Consider the following 18,459-nt stretch of genomic DNA (forward strand, 5'->3'; position numbering starts at 1 on the left):
GAATCTTGATGTAGTTATGAAGATATACATTAATTGTTGAATTTGTCATAAATGATACTTTGTTTGATGGATTTTTTTCCTTGTTAGTCTATGCCCATTTCCAAAATGATACATCGCTGACTTGTTCCATTAAGTGAGCATAGTGTTTAATTTTGGTTTTAAAAAACGTTGTGATGATTACTTAATTGTTGAGAGAACTGTTCATTTGCACATTTACTAATTATTTAAAATATGTTTTTGCAGAAATTATGTGGTTTAGTATATCTTGTCTCTGGAAATTCCATGGGTGATTGAAGATGTAATAAATAACCTCGAGGGTAAATATGCTAGCCTTTCAATGCAAAAATATTGTAGTAATGTGATTGAAACTTGCTTCCAAAATTCTGAACGGTTAACAGTTCCTTATTTGGTCACCTTCTTGAAGTTCCATTTTCCAACTATATCATCCAGTGTTCTCCAAAGGAGTCAAAGGTTGGTCATATTTATTTGTCCTCAATTTTCCTTTCCTTGGTATGGAAGCTGTAAAAATAGCGATCGAAAAATGTAGTCATATTATTCACTCTTATGTTGGATATTGGTTACTTTTCTCCTACTAGGATATCTACTATTTTCATAGTTACAAAGTATGCTAATACTTTGAGATGATTCTTGCATTTGTGTCCCTGGGACTAATATCAGTACTTAGTCCACATACATATTGGTCAAACAGTTCATTCATGTGCCCAAGACAACCTAAAAAATTGTTGTAACAATAGTTGTTCCTCATGGAAGAAATTTTACTATAGGATTTATTGGAAGTGAATTTTTTTTATGGAAATTAAAAAAAATTCTATCTAGTAATTCTTTTGGTGCAAAAATTTTTAAGGTACAGCAACAAAAAAATGGTTCTTTTATGGATTGGGGTGGAAGAGATGAGTCATGCAGGTGGGTATTGTTAAGTTTTACTGCATGGTACATAAATTTTCACTTATATGATGATCAATGTTCCTAAAGCGTGGGATAGACAAGATATGTCACATGGGTGGGTAAATGTTGTTGTTCCTTCTAAGGTCTTATCTTCCTGCCGTGCTCTGTCCACCCTGCCATCTTTGCGACACACAGATTGAGAGACGAATGGTTCTTCTAGATGTGCCATTGAGAGAGAATACTTATTGTACAACAGGAAATGTTAATAACTAAAATGAAAAGAAAACCTCAACTTTTGATGTTTGATGCTAAAAATTTGATAAAAGAAGAAAGAATATACTCTTTACAATGCCAAAAAATCTAGCTTAGATCCAACCTAAACTTGGCTCTTTTAACCAATGAGGTATGCACTGCGCTTTAGATCCATGTTTGTGATAGAATTATGCTAGTGATATTTGTTCGTGAGAATCGAGTCTAAGAAAATGTCTAGATGCAAAGAAAAGAGTTTGGAGACATAACTTGAGGTTGTTTTCCTAAAGAAAGAGAGCAATCAACTTATGTTATTAACAAATATTATACTTAAATCCTTTTGATCATTTTTTCAAATTTCAAAAAGTTCTTTTCCTATCACAATTACAAGAGTATATTTCTCATTTTTATTAAACCTTCAAATCATCTTGGCATTTTTGAATTTATCATTTCTTTTATCCATACTATTTCAAAAACTTGGTAACTAAGCATTTTGTTTGTTGATATTCTTGAGAAAATGAATATTGTACGATATCTAAAATTATCTAATAACTAAATGCATGGATTAAATAATTATGTGTCCGTTTTTTCCCTTGCAGGGTTCTATTCATTCTACATTAGTTGATGTAATTCTGTTGCATTTACTAACTTTTCTTACTAGTCCTTTTGGCAAGAAAATTATTTCATGTAACAATTTGAAAAAGTAACTTGTATACATGTCATTTTGGAGACTCATGGTTTATCGAATGTAGTTCCGACACCCAACATTCTCATCAGTGTGCCACATTTTGTAGACTGTAGATTATGTTTTCTTTTTATTGTCATTTGATTGACATATAATATAAAGTATTGAATGTGTAACCTCATAATAAGATCTCGCGGCTAGCAAGAACACTGTATTTGTTGTTTATATTGGAGGGTAACAGTTAAATATCTGAATCAAATCAATAATTTCTTGATGACGTGTGTTAGTGTCGGTATCTTCATCCCTCCATTAGAGATCAAATCCTCTTGTTGCATTGCATATTAGGTGTCCCGCCCAGTCAGCTGCATTCCATTAGGCGCATGGATCATCTGATGGTAGTGGCTTCTCCTACAGTTTCCCTCATGTCATTTACCTGCTGGCCCATGTTTATTCATCAAAATCATATACAATCACCTTTTTGTATTTAAAGTTTGCAAAAGTCTTTTTTAGGGTTTCATTGTCATTAGGTCTAGGGTTTCATTAGGGTTTCATCAAAAAGGGTTTCAAAATGTCCATTAATAGCCAGCAGGCACATGAGGAGGTTCGAGTATGAATAAATTTCATAATCAAGTGCTCAGAGATGTATTTTTCCTCAAAACTCTGTTTTGAGGAAAAACAGAGTATTTTAGGTTTTATTGTAATAATTCATGTAATTTCATTTCCTTCATATGTAAAACAGTTCAATGGCAACCCTGGTCACTTTCCCTAGCCTCAGTAGCTCCAACCCCCTGCAAAGCAAACAAAAAACAAGTCATTTAGTTCATCAGAAGGCTCATTTAAGTAAAAATCTCAAAAAACAGAGTGTAAATATAAAGTCACATTGTAAACATTATGAAAGTGGGTTTTTATGAGACAAAAATTTAAAGTCCTTATATATAAATCATTTCCTCAAAATCAGAAGCCCATTTTTGTTCAAAGAGCAAAGGTGAGTAAAGCGGAAGCCGTGTTTGAGGAAAAGAAGAGAAATTGGGAGAAATTGCCCAATTTAGAGGTGTGACACACTGGGTAAGTGGCGCAACACACACAGCAGGCGCGGCTCATAGGGCCACGATTTCCAGTGCAAAATTGAACAAGCGTGACGCACATACAGGGCGCGGCACATAGAGTTGCCAAGCCCGTTTCGCTCCAAAACTTCATCGAATCTTCCAAAACGCTCAACACTTCCATTTTGCAAGTAAGTTAAGCTCTTATCACTGCTAGTAAAGGAGTTTTCCATTCCATTTATGGTGGTTGTCTAATAGGAAAATCAAACCCTACCCTCTTTCCATTTCCCAAGAAATTGTTGCCTAGGGTTTTCTTTGGTTATTTTGTTGCCAAAATTATTTCTGCCACTCCTTCATTTTTCCACTCCCACCACTCATTTTCTTAGTTTATTCCCCTATTCCCTAACTCCCATATCCCCAAAAATCATCCATCCCTATCCCCAATTCCCATTTCCCAAACCCTTACTACAAATCCCTAAACCCTAAAGTGTTGTCCCTAAACTTAATATTACTCCCTAATCCCCTGTTTCCCTAACTAAACTCTGTCCTAACACTCCCAAATCCCTCATTTTTTCTCTCTCCCTCCACAGTCCCTCATATCCTTTTCCCTTGGTGACAGAAAATAAAAAAACACCATAAATTCCTACTTCTCATCAAGAAAACACACCCACTAGCAGAGATGGAGTCTGATCCCTCATATGATCGTGAAGAGGAGACCCACAGTGATTCTCCTATAGAGGTACATTCACCCAGGAGGCCCCATAGAGGTGGCAAACATATTCGAGAAGAACCTACCACTCTTGCTGAGTTATAGACCTACCCTCTCGCCATCACTTGTTTCTAACACCAGTCCTGCTATAAATTTTGTGAGCTAGCTGCTAGAATTCAATATCACCATGAGTTGGCCCATTTGTTTGTGCTTCATTCACTTTAACACCAGAATCTCTTTCACTAGCAACCGGTATTCCTAACATTGGAGAGCAATGGAAAAAGAGGCAGCAAATTGACAGGCAACATTATGAACCATACATAAAGCCTGGTTATTTGAGACAACTCAACAGAGTTTTTCCTTTTCGGTACCTGAAATATTCTTATGCTCCTTTGATGAAATTGATAATGAAGTATTTCAACTGTGAGGGCTAGTTTTCCTACTTATATGCCTACCATATCAGACTGCTGATGCATTTTACCAGGGTGAGGATGATGAATCTCCCTTACTTCATGTACCGAAATATTGAGAATATGACCACCCTAGTGCAACACAAGACTCCTCAGCAGCAGTCAATAGTATTTACCATTTTTCTCTCATTAAGATTGTGGTTATTCATCAGCTCGGCTTGCAGGGCATCCCTTGGGAGGACTTCATTTCTCGTAAGTTTTTCACAGCTCCTCAGGGACCTTCAGAGGCTTTGCATGAGATAGGTGAACCTTCATATCAGCATGAGGGTCATGAGATACAGACCGCTAGTATGCCAGTGTTTATCACTTATCAGAAGGGCACTAGACAATTGTTCGCAACAGCAAAGCGAGTATTATCTCCACCCGGGGTGGAAGGGGTCTCGCTACCTTCATCAGCACAGCAGGTTCAAGACAAAGGCAAGAGACCATTATAGGACGAGGGGCCTTTAGGTGAGCAGGAGACTGATTTCATTCTCGTTGAGGGTGATGATATCGATGTGGGCCCGCAAAGTTCAAATCTCAAAGAAGTCATACAAGAGCAGCAGGCGGACATCAGTGCCTTGTCCCTCAACTTGGAAAGTGCTAAGTGGATAATAAAGTACTTGGAGTAGAGAAATAAGCAGCTTGAAGATCAGCAAGCGATTATGGAGTTGCAAAACATTTGGGAGAATTGCTAAGCTGCCCAAAGGAGGAAAGTGGAGCTCACTTCACTTGAGCGAGAGATCAATGCTGATAGGGAGTCATGGCTTGAAAGAGCTAACATCCACTTAGAGAATTTTTTGGAGAAGGCCAACAAGGAGAAGACTTTGTTGAGGCACATGGTTTATCATTACATTGCAAGAAACAAAGTTTGCAAGGCGAGAATCAGGAGCTTAAAGGCAAAATTGAAAAGGGCATCAAGGAGGAAAAAGGAGCATGATAGAATTCAGATATTGGCTAAGGCTTCCTTGGCCCAACACAATGCTTGATGAAGAAGACTCAGCCCAAATTTCAAAAAAATTGGAGCACTTTTTGCATTTTTGAAATTTTTGGCACAAAAAATAGAGTTTTTTGCTCTATGCGTCGTGCCACCTGGCGCTCGCTTTTGATGGGAGCATCCAAATGACAATAACTCAGCATTTTGGATTTGGCATGAAAAAATATGCTTTCCTACCAATGGCCAAGAAATTTGGACAGGTTTTGAGCCCTCAAAAAGGTCAGAAACACTCAAAAAATGACCTTACTGCCCCTATTTTGACACATAGGAAGCAGTGTTGGGAGAACTGAATTTTGGAGGGGCAAATGGAGGCCAAAGTGAAAAATTCCACTTGGGTTCGAAATTATACAGGTGGACCTTTCCAACAGGCACACTTGGAGAGAATTTGGACATCAGGAAGGCCTTCAAAAGTGGCTCCAAACAGGCGTTATGCATAGAGAAATCAGCGCGGCGCATAGAGGAAAATTTTCTCAATTTGACCAAGTATACTCTGTTTTTCCCCTAGGTTTTGCCAGTTTTACGTTTTCACCTTCTTAATGTAAAATTTGTGATGTAATTTAATTTACATTGATTGATCTTGATGTAAATATGTCAAATTTTCACTTATGGAGGTAGATTCATCTGTTAAAAAGTTGTTTGAAACTGAATGAATCAGTTCCCTTGTTTCTAGAGGCATGCTGTTCCACTGTCTAATTTCTAGTTCTCAGTTTAGAATTAGTTGGAACAGCTCCTAAACATGTGAGCTCGACCCCTAGAGGCTAGGATAAGCTATGGTTTGTCTATATTATGTGGTTTTTCAGTGATTAGCATGGTTGGACTCTTGAGAAAGTAAGGAGCTTCATTGTACACTCATATCAGCATTTTGGCTAAGGAGTTGAGACCGGGGTTTGCAGCACTCTTTGGGATCCCTGTGGCATTTTGTTTTGGTACAGTGCTATATTCTGTTTTTGTGAACTTACTTATGTGTTATGTATGACATTATCTACCTTATTTCTTCCTAACTAAATCAAACAAGAGTGAAAGTAGAATCCATTGAAATTGTAGTGCTCTACTTGAGGTTTGTTTTAGTTTCTTGATGTTTTCAGCTGTTTGAAGAGGATCCATGGCTTCTCTTGCCCTCTTCAACTCCTCACCTATTTAATCCCTCCATCTCATTCGATTTGAAGTGCCAAAATCAGTTGCCTACCTTGCCCCATTGAGATCTCTGCAAGACTGAGCCTCATTCCCTGCACCCAAGATCTGCCTTTTCATTAGAGCCAACAAACACATCATTTTATTCAATCAAACTCTTTGCACTCATACCTAGCCTAAGATCAGTAGTTATATCAGTCATCTCAAGCCTTTAGTGATCATATTTTGCTGAGATTGACCAGGAGAGAGCCCTCTCCCGACCTGGTAGGGCTAGCTACCAGGTTAAGCATGGTTTGATGTTGGCCCTGGATCCTACCTTTCACAGCCTGAGGTAGATTTAGGCCCTAACAACGTGGATACCAATTTTCACTTGCAAATGTTTCTTAACTCAAAACATTCAAGAAAAAACACCGATAAAGGAAGTGTTAATGCTTTTGTTGGAGTGTGGCTTACTGGAAGATCCATGTGGTGGCAATGTGAAAAAATCAAAGGTAGTGGCATTTCCACCACATGGCTCTTGTTATATTATTTACAAGGATGACAAAAATATGTGGCATGAGTCTTCATACATATAGTTTTATTTTGTTTTATTTATGCAACAAATAAAATACATGGTTTTTGAAAAATATATATATTACAATATGATAGGGTGAGTATATATATATATATATATATATAGAGAGAGAGAGAGAGAGATATATATATAGATATATTAGTAATTCTAATCTATATATGTATAATGTAAATTAATATAACCATTAAATGTGAATATATAGTACAATGTCTTAAATTTTATATATTAATAGATATTAGAGTTTCATATAGTATATATTTTACATAAGATTAGTATATAATTACAAACTATAATGAAAAATTAATCATACATTTGTATGCATATTAATTTAATCAATTTAGGAAAATATATGTACATTTTTTTGAAACTCACACGGAGGTGAACAACATTATTAAAATGAAGAAGGCTGCCCAAGAAAATAAAATTTTGAACCCAGTCATCGAAACCAATCCGATTATGAATCATTGAAGGGATCTAGATGGGGTATTCAAAAACGATGTGGAATAACCATTCAATAAAAAGCAACAAAAGTGACAACATCAAATGATTTGAACAAAGGATGCATTGATACATGATATTGTAAAGCAATAAGATCCCCTCCACAGGGTGTACCATTTGAACTAATTTCAATATATCAATTTTTGACACAACTAATAGGTCATCATAAATATTGATTCCTTAAAGGTATGTAATGGGCTAAAACAAATCAATAAATCACTAAATGATCAAAATAAGGAGGTTCAGATGGAAAAATCCCTAATGAAAACATCCCTTTCATGATGCAATGATTACATAAATAATGAAAGAAACTTTGTTGAATCATGTGACCAAAACATCATGCCAAATCCTAAAGGATAAAGAAGCATAAAATCCAATCAATGCAGATAAGAAAAACCATAAACCAATCAAGTGCAATTTAAAAGGGGAAGTTCCAAAATTTCTAATGGGGCCCCCTTCATTTTGGTTAAAATGTAGGGGAGTTGTTGGCAGGCCAACACCATGGGAACAAATATTTCCTCATAGTCAACACCTTCGTTTTGTGCAATTCCTTTTTACATGAGCCTCGTTTTGTGCTTGTTAAGTGATCCATATGATTCATAATTGTTTTGAAGGTCCACTTGTAGCCAATTGGTTTGGTTATGTATGGAGGGTCCACCAACTTCCAAGTCCCATTTTTTATGAGTGCATCATATTCCTTCTACATGGATTTTTTTTGTTTGTCATTAGAATCATCTTCTTTGAAGGAAGTGGGTTCAAATTTAATAGACAAATTTAGTTCACAATTACATCAAATATTTGTGTCATCCACATCACCTGAATTTGCACCTCCATTGTCATCTTTAGTAGAACTCCTGGTTCTATTCTTTCTCATCTCATTATGATGGACACTTTCAAGTGTCTTTACCAACCACTTTGGTTGTTTTGGAGAAGGACTAGATGGCTCCTCTAAGGGCATGGTATCATCAATGTTCAACTTCTCAATTATGCTTATGACATCACCCAATTTTGATGAGTTGTTTAGAAATTATTCATGACAAGGAGTTGGTTCTATAGAGGGATATTCCAAAGATTGACCCAGAATTGGGTTCCCCCCTTTAGCATCTAGAATATCATTTTCAAATTCATGATATGTCTTCATCAGAGAAATCATTCTAGATGATCAAGTTGTCTCTCAACAATTTCATCACCTTTGGTGGACTCAAGGAATATAAATCTGTAGAAAGTATGCATTTCTTATTTTCCTCATCACAAATATGATAGGACTTGGTGGTATTTGAGTATCCCAAGAAAATTCATTTATGACTCCTTGCATCAAGTTTATTACTTTGGAATCAAGGCATAACAGGTGGAGCCAAAAACCCCGAGATTCCTGATGGAGAGGATGTGGCCATAAAACATTACATAAGGAGTCTTGTTTTGAAGATCATGTGATGGACATATATTATTTTTATAGACTACACACAAAACTTATTCAACCTATAACATTAATTTTACATTCTTAAATAACATCATGGCGTGAATCATATTGAGCAATGTTCTATTCATCCTCTCAGCTATACCATTTTGTTGAGGATTGCATGGAACTTTTGTTTGATGTTGTCTCCCATGTTGTCTAAAATAGGGTTCAAAATCATTACTAGTATATTCTTTCCATTATCAATACAAAGGGCACCAATATTAGTTTGTGCTTCATTTTCAATCCATACAAGATTTTTTTTATAAGTTTCAAATGCTTTAGACTTGTATTTCAACAAAGATACCCAACACATTCTGGTGTAATCATCAATACATGTTATGATGTATTTATTTTCATTTGCATAAGATACATGCATAGGACCACACAAATATTAATGTATCAAACCAATTTTTCTATATTCTCTAGAATTGGAGCCATGGAATGGATGTTTACTATTTTTCCAAGAATGCAAGAAAAACATTGCTTTAGTTTTTTTAGGAATAGTTGGAAGACCATAAACACCATTATCTTTCCTCAAATAAATATTGTCATAATTAATATTTCCAAATATAGCATGCCATAGAAAACTTGAAGACATTGTACCTTCATTATGTTGAGTGAGATAAGTAGAATGTTGTGTAGAAGATGCATAATTGTCCTTTAGCTTTAGCATCTTGTCTTCTTCCTCTTCAATCATGATGATATTTTTGTTGGAAGTCCTCGTTATCTCTACCTTTCCATCAAAAATATGAATGGAGTGTCCTTGTTGGTGCAAGGTATATCAAGTTCCTCTTCAACTGAGGAAGATAGAGAGCATTGTTTAGGAAAATTCTGATAGTGTTCGAAGCTTGAGTCTTATTATACCAATTCATGAAGGCTTTAGATTAGGCTTTCCATCAAAGTATACCATGCCATTTATGTTTTTATCAAACTAGTCAAATGCTTTTCTCGGAAATTGCATGTGGCAAGTAACACCTATGTCAAGAAGCCATGTGTCTCTCCCAGAAGTACATGCAATGTTAAATACTTCCTCATGCAATCCAATATTACAGTGAGAAACAATGTAATGAGTTGATTTTGGTGCATTACCTTTTTCTAGTTTTGGAGCCTTTTCTTTTTCTTCTTGTTCTTTGATCTCTTCCCATTGAATTATACATATTTTGGCTTCATTTACGTTTCTTCCACAATGGGAAAAATGCTGATCAGGTCTCCCTGTCTGATTTTCTCTAGCCCCCCTTTGCGTGAAGTTCCTTCTCCCATTGGTCATTAACAAGGAGTGTTCTCTTTATCTTTATAAGTGACTCTACATTGTTTTCCTTATTAGTTAAAACTATGCCAACTATGGAATTTAGTGAATGGATTTTGCATTTAAGAATGCTTGAAGAAATTGATAGTATTTAGCAAAAATGTAATTCAAATAGAGATGAATCATTCCTCGACTAATAAAATTTTACAACTTGAATTTAATAATAAAAAAATATTACACCAATCATATTGCATATCATTATGGAGATTCATAAACCAATGACATAAAATCTTATAAAATACCATAACAAACCCAAGGTAAGAAAGCCCATCCATACAAATCAGTGCAATGCAGATTTGATGATAATAGAATAACCAAAAAGTGGAAATAGGCCTCGAGAAAACACATAAGGAACACAGTGTTGTCAAAGGCTTCATAAGGATAGGGATGCTTTACCAATTGCCTTGTGGAGCCAAAAACTACATTGTTTCTTAACACTACTTGATTAATCATGATGATTACTTATCTTATCACTTTTAACATGACCTAACTCTGTTAGAAAAGTTGTCAGTAGTTATAAAATACCAGTGGTGTACTTGTTCAAGAAATGATTTGTTTCAAAATTGATAAATAGTAATTATGAAATCTCCTTTCCCTTGCACCTTTATTGAGGGAGCCAAGATCTATGAAAATATTGTTTGGAGAAGACTCCAATAGTTTGTAGCATCCATGATGGTTAAAAAATGACATTTTCCTGTAATCTAATTTCAAGAGTAAATCATACATTGCAGATTTGAGAGGAATACCCGTGGGTGATAGAGCTCTAGAAGGAACTTCATCAATTTCCCTTTACGCAGGTTGATCATCTTTTCATAGAGGTGAAAACTTACTTATCATTTAGTATAAATAACTATGCAATACATCCATTGCTGAAGGATTTGATGCCCCTAGGAAATACATAAGTAGGAGATGGATTTCCTTCAAGCCAATAATATGCATCTAGAGCTCAAGGATTTTTAATAACATGATAACATGAATAATGAGTGAAAGATCCAAGCTCTAGCTATCATAAATAGGTATAGTATCATTCATACATAACAGATCTAGCTATCATAAGGAGATATAACAACATTTGTATATGAAACACTGGCCTCAAACATAGAACGATCAAACTAGAGGTCATCCCAAAGATACTTGGATTTGACAAAAATGGAGAAGTATGTGAAAATAAATAAAAGGAATTAGGTAATTGTATTTCCTAGTATGAAACACGAAAGTGACATAAAGTCACAAAAAATGCACCACAACAATGGCTCGCTCATGCATTCCAATTTAACACACTAAACTAAATGTGATCACAACACATCACCTCCAAAAATCCAAATCATCACGACATATTCCATGGATATTTTGATTCGATCTAAAGAAATCAAAATATTATTCCAAATTTAAAGATGTTAATGGTAAGACTACAACTGAGACCAGTAAGGGAAAAATACTAGTGGAAAGCCCTTACAAAGAGAGAAAATACCTGAAGAAATCCATATAACTTTATTAAGTGACATGGGCTCCACTCATTCCCAAAAGCTTCACTAAGTGTTCCAACTTTCCTCCCAGAGCAATCCGTTCCTCATACCTAGTGACCATGAACTGGAACAAAAACTCAAACTAAGGAGGAGGAGGAAGGTAGAAGTGAGTTTGGGAATAGGAGCACTCAAATCTGATACCATGTTAGACTGAGGAGCATGCTACAAAAACCCAACTTGTTATTCTTTAATAAGAGATACATATTTATTATGAGTATAAATGATTCTGTAACTATCTGAGCTACTAGTTTTCCGAATGACCTTTTTGTTACATATTTACAACTAATATCATTCACCATAATTCTAGAGGATTAAGACATCTAACAACATTCAATATCATAAAATAAGGGAGAAAAAGGATGGTTTTCCTTGATATTATTTCTATATGAGTTTGCAAGTATGCTATCTCTGTTTGATTGAAAAGGTTCATTTATTTGATTTCTTATCAGATTGTTTCCAAAATATGTTCTACATTTAATAGCTTTATGCCCAAAATTTATACATGAAAACAAATAACCATTGAAAATAGTTTAGAACCTAGGAACAAATTGTGTTTTAGGATGTGATCTTCTTATTTTTTGATAACTTTTTCTTTGTTGATTTTTCACTCAATCTCTATGGTTGTTCAAATTGTTGTTATGGAATTTCAATTGTTTCTACTGAGTTGTATTGCTATCCTTTTCCTTTCTCTATTGATATTTATTTTTCACTTGATCTATGTGATTGTTTGAGTGGTTGTTATAAGATTTCCCTTGCTACTACTAATTTCATTTGGTTGTATTATTGTTAGGTCCTTTGACTGACTCAACATAAATGAATGATTCTTTATCTTTAACCTTCTTAGTGCTTAATTTCCCTTCATAGCACAAACCATTTTGATGAGAGGAGATCTCTGAATACTTAGAATCTAATCTGGCTTGTTAGATATTTCAATAAACTTTAAATTATGGTTTAGTTTATTCTTGTATTTTTCTAATTCTTTTCTAAGGGAGACTATTCCTTCCTCTAGTTTTTCACACTCCTTAACCTTCTCTTTTGGCTGTTGTAACAAGGTGTCTTCAATTTTATTTGCTTCTTACAACTTTATTTTTAGAAGGAGTGATGAATCTTTAGATTTATCCTTTTATTCTTCAATTTTTCCAATGTCTCCTTCTACTTTATTATTCTTTTTCCTAAGCCTTTGAATTTTTGCTAAGACATTAGTCGATTCTCCTTCTAGGTCTACTTCATTCTCTTCTTCATCAAACTCATATTGACCTTTATCTAAAGTTTTTATGGCCATGATCATACAATCCTTTGTTGTTTCTTTCATTATTACTTCATCAAAGGATTACTAATATTCATCTTCTATGGAATTGTCGTCTTCTTGGGTATAAAAACTCTTCTTTTTGAACATATTTTCCATTTTACTTTCCTATATTTATTCTTCTGTTTATGATCATATCCATTCTTTTCTTCATTATATGGACATTTAGATGCATAATGTCCTACTTTTCCACATTCAAAGCATTTTAAGGGTAACTTACCTTTGTACTTTTCATATCGTCTCTTTAATCTTTTGACAAAATTTACCTCTTCTTCATCATATTCACAACTCAGAGTATTCTATATATTCTCTTCTCTTAGTATTAGATTTGAAGGAATCCTCCCTTGATTTAGATTCACATTTCATAGGCCATCAGTGTTCTATGTGTTGGTTTAAGGGTCCTGACCCAGGTTTAGAGTTATTCACGCCAACCAAAAAAACCCTAAATTTTGGCCCTTTCGGAAACAACCTGCATAGCACAGGCTGCAGTCTCACTCGAAGTAGTATTGGAGGATGCTAGAACCAGGTTTATGCATCTAGAGGCATGTGCGATGGTCTTCCTAAGGTGCTTATAGCTTAGATCTACCTTCGCACAGATCAATCCCTTCCGACTATCAACTACTGCAACTCTATCGAAATGACCTTCAGATATTCACAAAGGTACTTGCTTGTACTTAACATGCATAGAAGATATAGAGTTACTACTTTCAAGCAAAAAACTGAATATTCAAAAGCCCTTACGACCTAGATTTGTGGTTGCGCAGATGTACCCTTTCCAAATAGTTAACTACAACAGTTCTTCCTCACGACTTCACAATCTCCACGAAGGGGGTTAATTATTATTATTATGCATAAATATTATAGACCTATCTATTTCGCACAAAAATAAAGAATTAAGTCACATAAAATAGATCACAAAGTGAAGATACATAAACTTAACAAAAATAAATAAATAAGGCACAAATGCACATATTTGGCTCAAAATAGTGTTTATTATGAATAAGTGTTCAATTATAGACTTCTCCTCCCCTTGCACATAGCAGCAGGGTCCCATGCACTCAATTGTGGACTTGCCCAGGTCTTTGCGCACTGAGCTATAGGAGCATTCCCATTCCACCTAAGTATAGGAAACATACTTTTCCTGCCTTAGCACCTTGCCCTTACAATGATTCTCTATCAAAGTTATCCTTAGACTCGCTATGACTCAACTATATATAGCCTTTTCATTACAATATCATGGTCTGCAGACCATGGGTGAGTCTCAAAACTGACCTGTCACCTACCCATACAAGGGACTAGTGCCCCTTTCATTCTTACTTAGATTCGCGCTCCACTTCCACATTTCATGGAGACTTTATATTCTTTAACAAAAACTTTTACAAAAATTTACTTAACTCATAAAATATGACCCTAGGGACCCCATCCCAACAGGACCCCAACACAAAAGTGGTGACTCACCCTCGAGTCACTCAACTGGATTCTCTACTCTATTGTAGAGTTCAATGAAATCCATATTCAAGATTCCAAGTTCTGATGTGCTCTGTACAAAGGCTTGTTGCATTTCTTCAACCAACTTCTTTGTATTTGGCCCCTCCATCTCGAGGCGCATGGTCCTATGTGTCTGCTGTAAAGTCTTCAACTTCTCTTGGATAGCCAGAGTAATATGGCTCGCTTCCTCTGTCCATGGTTGAATCCGAGCCTTCAAAACCTATTCTTTATGTTGTAGCTCCTCAACATGGTCCCGCAACACCTTAATTTATTGTAAGGACTGGTGCCAAAGTGCGCACAATCACCCTGATCTCATCAAATTTTTGCTGTGTCTCTCTGATCTCTGTACCCAGTCTCTACAGGTTTGAGTCCTCTTGCAAAGTGGTCTGTATCTCCATTGAATTTTCAAAGAGACAATTGAAGTCTGTTACTGCACCATCCAAGTTAGACATGTGTTCTCTGATGGCTACATCACACTGCTCCCTGACCTCTAGCAAAGTAGTCAGCTTCAGTTTCAATTTTAGTTCCAAGACCTTCATTTGAAAATCAAAAGTAACTCGACGTACCTCATCCTTAGACTGTCGCACTACAACAACCAATTTAAAAACCTTTGTTGAAGATGTTTCATCCTCGGGTACATGTAGTTCTCATATTGAATTACACGCTTGTGTAATCGTTGCTTTGAGGCTCTGGCTTCATGCTGCTAGCTCTTATTTTTCCTTAAGAGCCTGAACCTTTTTGGCGAATATATGCTCATTGTTCATTTTGACTTCACTAATCACCAATAGCACACACTTCTCTCTACTCCAAAGCTCTTCTACGACCCCCTAATGAAGAGCATGGAGGGTTTGCAGTGGTAGCGCAACTAAATTCATACCCACACCTTTGATCTTTGTGAGCTAGGTGTTATCTTCCTCTGACTCTATGCATAATGTCCCTTCTGGCAAGGGAATGACTCCGAGATCCAGACTCCATGCTGGTTCCATATGCTCACGCTCGCTTGCAGCAGGCTCACTTGAGCCCCACTCACTTGTCCCACACTCGCCTAAATTCTTCCTCCTTGAATATGCAACTCATGCAGATCCTTTTGGATGCTCCCTAGAATTTACATGTACTACTACTCAAATTGAGTCCACAAATTTGTCATGGTGTCTTTGGCCTTGTCCTCGATCCCATCCAAGTCGCCCTCAGTGAGGACCATTGGATCTGCATGTGCTTGTTTTTCCAATTCTTGCTTCTTCTTTGGTCTGGTAGTTGTCTCATTTTGGCACTTAGATAGCCTGAAGGGAGTGCTATGCAACCTCCCCCCCCCCCCCACCTCCTTACTTCTCGGACTGGTCCTGCTCTTTAGTATGTTGGGAAGTCGATGCTTCAACTTCTACTATGGCACCTTTTGTAGCACACTCTTTATCGACAACTGCATTAGTAGCAACTTCTTTCTTCTTCTGCTCGGCCAATTCCCGCACCACTAGCTATGCTTCTTATTTCCGTTTTGAGTGAAGCAGTCGTCTGCGTAGAAGATATTTCTTCACCTTTGCTGGTACCTGCACCAAGATCTGTGGGTTGCCTCCACTCTATTGGCAATGTTCCCACAATCTCCTATACCTTGTCCTCTGTAACTAAGTATGGAAAGTTGTGCTAGATCTTATTAGGGTCTCGCCTTGTGCGGATGGATACATTATGAAGGTTGGCCTTAAATTCTGCAAAGGCTTGCAACTACTCAAACAAGGTTGGAGACAACATTGGCCTCTGACTAATCAGTGTGTGGAGGTCCATCTCGATCAATATCCAGAAGACTTCTGATTCCATGACCCACTCCAGATCTTTCATCACCCATAGCAAAGTGAACTTCGTTGTCTCTGGTAAATCCTCATCTTGTGGAGGGAAATGACTACCCTCCGGAAGTCACCATGCAACAAGTACATTCAACAATAGTAGCTAGGCATAGTAAAATGCCTTGCTTTCATCTTGTGCTTCACGACAATTGGCTAAGAATTCCTTCCAGAGGTACTGCACCCAGTTGTACTACATCCCCTTTGCGCACCGTGCAGCCAATGAAATTACTGGCACTGGAACCTCGTCCACGTGACATTTCCTCATGACATTTCCGGCCAAAATCTGAGTGGAAAACTACATTGCTTGGTCTGTAATAGAGCAGATAGAGTATCCACATGACTTATTGACCAGCCCAAACTCAATTTTCATTTTATCTACAAGTTCCTACTCCTTACTTTTTCCTCCAAACTCCTTCGTTGGATCTGCTCCTTTATAGGGAAATTTCGTAATTCTGTAGATCAACATGTCTGTTATGGGGATGGGTTCGCCTAACCACAAAGACCCATCATGTACCAGCGCGAGCCATTGGTGCACATAGATAGTATTGATAATTTACCTGTGAAAGTGTGGCAGACACAACATATGTAGTAATTCGGCCTATGCGTCCCCTTTTACCCATTTCATTGGTTCCAGCTTTGTGACCTGAGTCTCTTCATATTAAATCTTGGTCATATATTTATTGGTCTCCAAATGCAGAAATATTTCATGATCGGCGATATCCCAATCATCTAGTTTTAACATAGGGATACGCACTAATAGCGCACCTTCAAATACCACTTCCTCTGGTAGTATTGGCGTAGAGACCGTGAACTTGCGCGAATCCGAGTCATAGGGTACCTTCGCTTTCCATTTTTGCGGAGGGATATATGCCTAGAGCCTAGTGATAGGCTCACCCTCCTCAGCGTCCAATTACTCAAATCCATCATGGAGTTCTTTTGCGTCCAAATCCACGGGTTCATATGACTGTTTTTCCTTGTCCACCCTCCCTTTCTACTGAACCTCTGTGCAATTATTCCTTGGTGACTACCTCACCGGTACAGGTTGTGGTTTCTTCTGCTTTTCCTTAGGGGAAGACTTCTTCAACTTAGGAAACTGTGGCGTCGTAGGAACAAATGGCGTAGATTCCATTTATGCAACTTCAGGGCCTTCTGCTTGAGAGACAATGACTTCATAACTTACTGGCTCAAATATTTGTTCAAGGATAAGCTTCTGGTTCCACTCAGATAGTTTCACAAATTCTGGGCTTGAAAATATATCCTCCCAAGTTTGTAGATTCATAAAGAGAAAACAAGAGGGCTCATATGCAACTTTTAGAAAGAAAAGTGTTCTTCGATAGACCATCATGTCAAATTTATAGGTGATTTCGAATTCAAATCCGACCATTCCCTCCATTTTCTGATCATAAATCTGTCTTTGGTGGTAGATGTCCAAATATTTTCATCATAAATGTCTCCTACCTTCTCCTCCTAATGGGAGTTTCGCTATCCAATCATGAACAGTGACACCAACGGCTAATTTTTGACCTGGCTGCGTGGCATCAACCCCCATGCCATAGCTTTTCCATCAGAGCTTCTTCTGTCGTACCTCTTGCATCCATTGCACAACCTCCTTACTGCATTTTACTCTGTGTCGGGTAGTGTAGTTTATAGTCCTGCTCTCCCTTGTAGCTGCCTAGAGCACTAAGACTGTCCTACTACCATGTAGTCATTGCGCAAGGGCAAGATCCCTTGTATACAACTTCAACCGACTTCCATTCACCCTTCCCAGAAATATTTCACCATTCATCTTCACGAGCTGTATTGTACCACCATCCATGATTTCCTTAAAAACATATGGGCCCAACTAGTGCATTTGGAACATTCCAGGAAACTTTGTAAACTTACTATCATAGAACAAAACCAAATCGTTCACTTTGAAAGTGCACAACTTAATATGCCCATCATGCCATACCTTTTTACGTTCCTTTTTCACTTGCCGGTGAAATCCTGCAAGAAATTTGTCTTGTTCCAACTCCATCAACTATGCGAGACCTTCCTCCAAGGTCTCGTGATCCATCATCTCTGTTAAAGCCGCAATGCATAGGCTTAAAAAAATATATTCCATGGGCATCAGTGCCTCGATCCCATAGACCAACCTAAATAGGGTTTGGCTTGTCAACTTCTTGCATGTCATCCTATATGCCCATAGAACCGCCAGAATGTATACATACCAGTCATTTCTCTTCACATTACAAACCTTTGTCAATGCATTCTCCAGAATCTTATTGAATGCTTACAGTGTACCATTGTCTTGGGGAT

The sequence above is a fragment of the Pinus tabuliformis genome, chromosome 4_2 (assembly GCF_031772625.1).
Source record: "Pinus tabuliformis cultivar Carrire ecotype Pingquan chromosome 4_2, CPIR1, whole genome shotgun sequence".
Classification (NCBI taxonomy): domain Eukaryota; kingdom Viridiplantae; phylum Streptophyta; class Pinopsida; order Pinales; family Pinaceae; genus Pinus; species Pinus tabuliformis.